The sequence below is a fragment of the Castor canadensis genome, chromosome 3 (genome assembly GCF_047511655.1).
Source record: "Castor canadensis chromosome 3, mCasCan1.hap1v2, whole genome shotgun sequence".
NCBI classification, from domain to species: Eukaryota; Metazoa; Chordata; class Mammalia; order Rodentia; family Castoridae; genus Castor; species Castor canadensis.
In genome coordinates this window covers 139662748-139672035 of record NC_133388.1, presented here as the reverse complement: position 1 = coordinate 139672035, position 9288 = coordinate 139662748, and the positions used below count along the sequence as shown (strand labels likewise).

Here is a 9288-nt window from a genome sequence, read left to right as displayed (position 1 = left end):
AAGTTCTGTTTAGTTCACTTGCCCATTTCTTTATTGGTTCATTAGTTTTGGGAGAATTTAGTTTTTTAAGTTCCCTATATATTCTGGTTATCAGTCCTTTGTCTGATGTGTAGCTGGCAAATATTTTCTCCCACTCTGTGGGTGTTCTTTTCAGTTTAGAGACCATTTCTTTTGATGAACAGAAGCTTTTTAGTTTTATGAGGTCCCATTTATCTATGCTATCTCTTAGTTGCTGTGTTGCTGGGGTTTCATTTAGAAAGTTCTTACCTATACCTACTAACTCCAGAGTATTTCCTACTCTTTCCTGTATCAACTTTAGAGTTTGTGGTCTGATATTAAGATCCTTGATGAAACTAGTACAACCACTCTGGAAAATAATTTGGAGGCTACTTAAAAAGCTAAACATTGATCTACCATTTGATCCAGCAATACCACTCTTGGGGATATACCCAAAAGACTGTGACACAGGTTACTCCAGAGGCACCTGTACACCCATGTTTACTGTGGCACTATTCACAATAGCCAAGTTATGGAAACAGCCAAGATGCCCCACCACTAACGAATGGATTAAGAAAATATGATATCTATACACAATGGAATTTTATGCCATGAAGCCATGAAGAAGAACAAAATGTTATCATTCACTGGTAAATGGATGGAATTGGAGAACATCATTCTGAGTGAGATTAGCCTGGCCCAAAAGACCAAAAATCATATGTTCTCCCTCATATGTGGACATTAGATCAAGGGCAAACACAACAATGGGATTGGACTTTGAGTACATGATAAAAGCTTTAGCACACAAGAGAGGGGTGAGGATAGGTAAGAAACCTAAAAAATTAGTTAGCATTTGTTGCCCTTAATGCAGAGAAACTAAAGCAGATACCTTAAAAACAACTGAGGCCAATAGGAAAAGGGGACCAGGAACTAGAGAAAAGGTGAGATCAAAAAGAATTAACCTAGAAGGTAACACACACGCACAGGAAATTAATGTGAGTCAACTCCCTGTATAGCTATCCTTATCTCAACCAGCAAAAACCCTTGTTCCTTCCTATTATTGCTTATACTCTCTCTTCAACAAAATTAGAAATAAGGGCAAAATAGTTTCTGCTGGGTATTGGGGGGTGGGGGGAGAGGGAGGGGGCAGAGTGGGTGGTAAGGGAGGGGGTGGGGACAAGGGGGAGAAATGACCCAAGCCTTGTATGCACATATGAATAATAAAATAAAAAAAAAGAGATGTTATCTGCTAATTTCCATTACAACTTTAGGATAAATGGATGGTAAAAAACTGAACAAAGCTTATCATAGCAGAGAAATGTCCCAAAGGCCACCTCTTTGCTAGGGATCATCATAAAGGCCAATTAGCCCTCAAGATGAGAAGACAACAATTTCTTAAGCTCTAATTGTCTCCCCACCAGAAGAGTTGTGAAAGCAGAGGGTGGCAGTCTTCTCTGAAGAGAATAAGGATACTGTCCCTAAGTGGTTCCCAGTGATTCCCTCAGAACAGAGCATTCACCTAAGACCAGGCTGCTCTGTTGTGTAACATCCATCTCAGGGGCTCCATTATTTTAAGATTGAGTCGTCCTTTCCACATGTCACCTAAAGCCCTTTATAGCCTGCTCTCCAGCCTTGTTTTGCGTTTTGCTTCCCACGTGGTCTTCCCAACCTCGTTGGGCTTCTCCCAAGTTACCTTCAGGCATGTTCATAAAAGTGCTTGAGAACTAAACATATGCATGAATATTTACTTAATTTCTTAAACCAGAAACAATTCATGAAACAGGATTTTACAATTCTTCCTTTTGTAATGATAAATGCAGTAAGACACCAAGTAGATGACAAGGAGGCAGATAGTAATGAGAATAAACTACTAATATTTTGTCTTTTACAAATGAATCACACATGTGAAGAAAGAAAACTACTCCTTACCACAAAGAAGAATGCAATTCTGTCAACTGCAGGTAAATGGATGGAAGTGGAGAATATCATCTTAAGTGAAGTTAGCCAGGCTCAGAAGGGCAAAAGCTGCATGTTCTCCCTTGTATGCAGATTATAGACCCAAAACAAATGCAGTAATATTATGGGACACAGGTCACACTAAGTGAGGCTGTGCAAGGGCAAGGGAAGGAAACCAAAAACTTGAATAAGGTTGATGTGCACACTGTACAGAAATGAATATAGAAATTTTAAACTGACCAGGGCCACCCTGGGAAACGGACTAGGGAGGAGTGAGGAGGACTGGAAGAGTTGAATCAAGTGGAGCTGTAACACACATATGCATGGGAACAACACAAGGAATCGTCATGTTCCTCGTTTTATCTTTTTATCTTTTATGTTATCAGAGAACAGGAGGGCAGAACAGGTTTTGCGTAAGAGGAGAGGTGGTGCTGGTGGGAGGGGGAGGTGGTGGGGATAGGTGGTGGGAGGGGTAGGAGGATGCATATGGTGCAAACAATGTATACACATGTATATAAATGTAAAAAATGATACTAGTTATAACTGTTTCAGGAATCAGGGGAGGGGGAATGAGGGAGAGAAGTGGAGGGGGGCATTCAAGTATGATGTGTTTGATATATTGTAAGAACCTTTGTAAATGCTACAATGTCCCCTCAACCAGCATAACAATGATAATAAAAAAACTATTCCTTAAAAATCTGGTAGATTATTTTAGGTCATATTACAAGCAAAATGGAATGTATTCAATTAAAATGATTGAGAAATAATATTCTTTAAAGTAGTTGTCACTTTAATTATTCATAATTTTAATTCTCAACTTTAGAGCCAAAAGACAAATTTTAGATAACTGGGTAGCTATTATAAAGCTAACCAGATACCATTGTCTTTCTTCTTGCTTCTATAGTAAGCCTTATAGACTAAGTGCCTGGCTATAAATAAAACTATTGATGTTAAAAGGTCATGGTTATGACCTTTCACATGTTTCTTCTCCACTGTATCTATATACACTGTATACTTTACCCAGAAAAGGGATTCTTTATTTAAGAGAGCTTAAACTGTTCAAATTTGTAATGTACTGGGTATTTTGGAATGTCTGGGGGACTTAGTGGATAAAGAACTGACCTTTCATCTCTGAACCCAGACACAGTCAACCTCAGATAAGTGAGAAGTTTTGTGTCAGTTGCCTGTATGATAAACTGGTACTCTCCACTATTTTCCATCCCAATTAAGCATAACTGGCAAGTCTGGCCTCAAGAGGCACATGAAGTATAGAAATGGAATTGCTTCTACTCTTGGAAAGGGTGTCTGAACCTTCAAGATAGGATTTTAAGGTTATAAATGGGCAGTATTGGCTAAAGTACTATCTAAAGATAGAAATACATAAACTTGTATGAAAGCTATCCCAACTCCCATAATCACATGCAAATTTGAGGTGTTGGGATGTTTTTTCAGATTCATAGTTTGGGCTTTTATTTGGCATGTCTTCAAATTCAGTTTGTAAAATATTTCTTTTTTTATTACTTTACAGAAGAAAAGATAAATGTGGTAAAGAGTAGCAGTGGTATAAAGTAGTAATAGTATATAATGCAACTGATCACAGATAGAGTCAACTTGATGTTCACGGAAGAATGCACCAAATTTTCTAAAATAGCAAATAATACACATTCCCTGAATTTTAATTTGGAGTTTGTGATAAGAAGTTATGGCAAGATTTGCATTTTCTAGCAGGGTGCCAATGACTCATACCTATAATCCTAGCTACTTGGGTGGCTGAGTTCAGGAAGACCACAGTTCAAGGCCAGCCCAAGAGAATAATTGGACAGACTCTTTCTGCAAAGTAACCACAGCAAAATGGACTGTAAGTGTGGCTCAAGAAGTAGAGTGCTTGCTTCGTAAATGCAAACCCCAGTTTCACCAAAGAACAAAAAAAATTTCCATTTTCTTAAATTTTGCTCATCTAACATTAAATTCCTCTGAAAATAAGCATTGCAATTACTTTAAAGGCTATGTAAGCTTCCTGAGGACATGACTGCTGTTTCGTATATTTTTGATTTTCAAATATGTAACCTAACATCATACAGCACGTGATCACTAACTCCCTTATGAGGAATGAGAAATGCTTTAACAAAGTATTATTATATTTAAATTAAAAATACATTAAATGATTCAGTTACATGCACACAATGGTTTTGGAGAGGAGAGGTTGAATGATTCCTCAGAAATATTCAAATAACAGTATTTGTAAAAATTAAGTGACAAGAGGATTTTAACTTTTTTCCTCCAAAGACAGAAGACAATGGCTGCTACTATTGAACTGAGCTGAATTATAGCCTTTAGTTAAATACTACTGAGAAATTTACAACATTCAGTTTCATATCAAGTTGTATTAAATTAACAAAAGTAAAAGACAATATTTTTTTCCTGAGGATATGTGACAAATGACAATAAAGGACAACATGGTGAATAACACCAATCTAATGTCTTTGGTTAGCTTACAGGTTGTTTTAATTAGCCTCCACAATTTTCTGTATTTTGTAAGTACCATAAAATAAGAAATTTTATTTTGTATTTTTATTTATTTAATTATTGCTATTTTTTCAGTGCTGGAATAGAACCCAGAGCCTCACATATGCTAGGCAAGTGCTTAAACACTGAGCTATCCCCCATTTCTAGTTTCTTTTTTTAACTAGGAAAAATAGTTAAAACAAAGGGTACTCCCTAAATTCTACTTCATTACAACCTTCTCTTTGCCCATATATCCATTCATATTTGTAAAATGAAATATAATATTCACTCTGTAAATTTGAAAATCATTAAGTTCATTGGACATTAGAGAACAATATTTGGAAATTTTTATATTTATTTGTTTTGAATGTTGAGTGAAGGTAAACTCAATAGAAGTGAAGAATGCAAATTCAATAGTAAGGGAAATTGTAGTTGGAAGGGGCTGAGAACTTGAAGCACTTGAGAGAAATTAAGTTGAGTGGCCTAAAAGAAGAAAAAGTAAGACTAATATGATCTTTGTGCACATATATGATCAGGATACATCATGTTACTGGGTTTTGCCAAATTATCAGATTAACCAATTGATTACTTAATCATACTTCAATGAAGACATTAAATATGTACTACAAAAATATTAAATGAATGGGAATACACTCTGGAGAAAGAAGTAAGGTCCAGAGGGTAAGAGACTGGAAATACTAAGGTATGAAAATTGAAGGGGAGAAAATGATGCCACGTTTTAGAAGATAAACTTAGAAATATAGACTGAAATATTATAAGAGTTGGAGTAGAATATTGATATGAGGGCAAAAAATCAAAAGCTAAAATTCAGGTTTTATGATTAAAGATTTTTGTGTTTAGTTCTTTCACCAAGATGGCACAAAAAGCAAAGAAAGAACTGCCTCTCCCAAAACTGAAGCTGAAGCCAAAGCCAAGACTTTTAAGGTCAAGAAGGCAGTGCTGACAGGCTTTCACAGCCTCAAAAAGAAGCAGATTTGCACTGTGACCCACCGTCACGAGGCCCAAGACTCTGTGGCTATGGAGGCAACCCAAATACCCTTGGAAATGTGATCCCAGCAGAAAGAATCTTGACCACTAAGCCATCATCAAGTTCACCCTGACCAATGAAGATAGAAGAGAACAACACACTTGAGTTCATTGTGGATGTCAAGGCCAACAAGCACCAGATCAAACAGGCTGTGAAGTTGCTCTATGACATTGATATGGGGGTCAATAACCTGATCATACCTGATGAAGAGAAGGCCCACGTTGGGCTGATTCCTGATTACAATGCTTTGGATGTTGTCAACAAAATTGGAATGCTCTTAACTGAGTCCAGCTGGCTAATTATAAATATACATTTTTTTACCATAAAAATATTTTTGTGTTTATTTTTAAGGTGTTTTAAGATAATCCATTTTATCCATATGGCTTTTCAAAGGGAGAGTAAATGCAATTATTGAGAACCATTTAGAAATATGAGAAAAAGTATTACCTTTTGATACTGTTTCCCTGTTAACATGGGACACTAAGTATGAGTCCAGGAATTCCAATACCAATACAGGAAATTTTTATCTTTCCTGTATCTTTCATTTAGAGTTAGTTTTTGTTTATTTATTGAAATAAAGCTTACAGATACTTTGCTTGGGGTAAATCACTGTATCCAGGTGTCAGAGGTATATAGCTATAAGAATCTGCAAAAATCACAAGTTGAATTCCATATCACCATGACCTTTACACAGATCCTTTACAGCTGCATTTACAATTGTAATTTAAATACCTGTTTACTCAATTATTAATTTAATGTATGTGTCTCTCACTAGGCAAGAAGGCAAGGTTATGTTTCCTTTGCATTACCAAGTCTGAGTTGCTAACTGTGTTACACAGAGTAGGTGCTTAAAAAATAACTATTGAATGTAATATCAAACCAATGAATGAATAAAGCTCTTTGAACTTCCATTTCCATTTAGTTCACAGGTAAGAAAATAAATACCTGCATTTTCTATATGCAGAAATGATTTTTGTTACTTTAAAGATAAACAATACATTTTAATGTATAGCTCATTTTAAATGAATGACTTACTGACTTAGAAACAAGTATTTTTCTGGAAGCTGAATCAAAAAGCAAAAATACATGCTCAAACTCCATAAAATATTTAATAGAATAAAATATCAATTTAGCAATGAAAATGCAAGTCACTGACAATCATTATGCATTTTCTTTAAAACATCTGCATGTTTCTCTTATATAAAGTACTCTTTAGAGATTCACAAATTGAAATTAAAAACTGTGTCCACTTATTCAGTGTCTGCAGGCACTTGGTGCATGTGACATCCAAGAGAAGACCACTTGCTTTAAAGATAATAACATTGTTGGAATGTTAACAGTGTAAAACTTTCTAAAGGAAAATTATTTCTTTACTGAACAAGGAAAGAGTCAGATTGGCTTAGTCCATTTTGCACTTTTGTGCTGGGGAATCTCTGGGTTTAAATGACAGCAACTTCAGTCTTTGCTTTCCAATCCCTTAATCCTTAAGGAGCATAGGTTTCAGTTCAAGACTACTTCACACAGAACATAAGAAAGGACTCTGTGAGCCTAGCACAAGTATGATGATCTTTTTTTCAGCTGTGATCTTTCACTTGCATCCCATAGTAAAAATGACTTTGAGGCAAACCAGTGTCAAATAATTAATGCTTTTTCAATGAAGGACTTTTTCCCCTACTATGCTATAATGCAATGCATGAAAAGCAATAAATGCTTTCATGTAAGCCACTTGTACCTGTGGTTTTCATCACTGGTTCACTGGGATCCCTCACATTACAGAACCTTTGTGAGGCGCCTAAGCTGAAATGGAAAGAAAAGCTGGCCTGGGAGGTTTTACATCTGGTAGCCTACCCCATTATTTAAACAGGCTACATCTTTAAAAAAATTTAAGAAAAGGAAAGAAAGGAAAAAAAGTTATACAGGTTGAATTGGGGCAATTATGTTCTGATCTAAGACATATATATTTGTTGATTACTTCCAGGTGTTTCTTTAAAAACATGTTTTCTTGATCTATAATTAATATTTTGCTTATGGAACTCTAGCAAAATGCCACAAACCACTCACCATTTCTCCATGCCATAAATGATAAGAACTAATAGTAACCATATTAAGATTCTCAGTTTTTTAAGCATTATCCTAGTTTGTGTCACAGCTATTACTTAAAATTATAATATCCAGGTGCTGTATATGGTATTTGATCAAAGGAAATCGAAATGTAATGAGTTATAAGTTTTCTCCCTCAGGACTTACATTGTGCATAATGGGAGAGGGTGTGATTTATTTTCTGAGTCATTCTGGAAACAGTTATGAAAACCTTTAGTTAAATGTTGCTAACCAAGGTTATTGAATTGGCTGGTATTTACCATTTATAAGGAAACATAGAATGTATTCTTTTTAGGGGAAACCTGAACTAAGATATTTTTTAAATTTTACATATTCTAAAGTACTACTGTTATCCACTGATTTTTTGAAATGAATATTCCTAGACTCTATATGACATGTTCATAGAATCACACACACACATGAGAAAAATCAAGACTTCAAAATTGACCTTTAGAGATAACAGAAAGTGACACTTGATTTTTTTTGATGGTGATGAATGCATCCTCTAAATTACAATGAATACTAGAGCTGTAATTTTATGGGAACATTTCTAATTTTTCTTACATTAACTTTGTGTTAAGAAATGCTGACAACTTTGAATTACAGCGTTGAATCCACTTCCCATTCTTCGCCATCAGTGAAGACGATCAGTCCTTTGCTTTTAAGCAAATGCACTAAGGATGCTTCAGAAGAGGGTTCAACACTCTTTTTCTTTTATTTTTTATCTTCCTCAAATATTGTTTGACCTTAATCACTGTCTTCCAACAAGCTTAATGTGACATCACCTTGAAACAAAAACACACAGCTCTCAAGTCTGGCTCTGGAATGAAAAAACCCTGATTATTAGTCCTCTGTGTGATCTTTTCAGATTGCACTGATGAGATGAAGTTTAATCTCGTTTCTCTCCTCTCCAGTACCACAAACCACAGGCAGTTTAAGGCAGCCTGAAAATCTCTTACATCTGGAAGAGCAATAATTCATGGGATTTCGCCTGACAGCCATGACAGGCAGCAGGGCAGCCAGAAACAACCATCTCTTATGTTGTGCTATTTGCAAAAAATCAGAAGAGGAGGAGTCGGCACAGGACCACATCCTTCTTTAGCATATGTTAGTGGAGAAAACCCTTTTATTTTCTGCCAGATGCTTCATGAATAGGTCCTAAATATTACATAGACAGTAGCTATCACTTCCAAACAAAATTCCTGGGTGTCTGCTAAGCTGCAAAGCATATGAAGGCCTATTGTCTGGCAAAGGGTCATGGTTAAATTTGCACAGATTTTTAAATAGATATTTCAGATTCTACATGTGATTTATAGGCATTTGCACACCCTGCTGTGCATGAATATGATACCATCTTCTGAGAAGGATTATTTTGTGAAATGTATATGGGATTTAGCTACAGTAACTTTTACTGGGCAGCTTTAGAATGGCCAGCAAAGTACTAGAATTTACTGCAGCACAGCTTGGGCTGTCAGGCTCAGGGATGGTGTTTATGATTTCTGCAGAAGCAGAAATAAACAACTTCTCCTTAATGGCCTTCTTTATGTGTAGGCAGCAGTGGCCCTATCTGGTCTCACAACAGTAGCTGCTGCAGCCGTCTGTCCCATTTCATGTGGAACCAATGTCTGAAAATTTGCATTTCTGCTTTTCTGGGTTTTCTGTTTTCTGTGGCAGGAGCCAGA

The 9288-nt window shown here is 36.0% G+C and overlaps 1 pseudogene; it reads left to right on the top strand.

Moving 5' to 3' along the window:
• Positions 1–5332: 5332 nt before the first annotated feature.
• On the top strand, positions 5333–6324 carry LOC141421441 (large ribosomal subunit protein uL23 pseudogene; annotated as a pseudogene).
• Positions 6325–9288: the final 2964 nt, after the last annotated feature.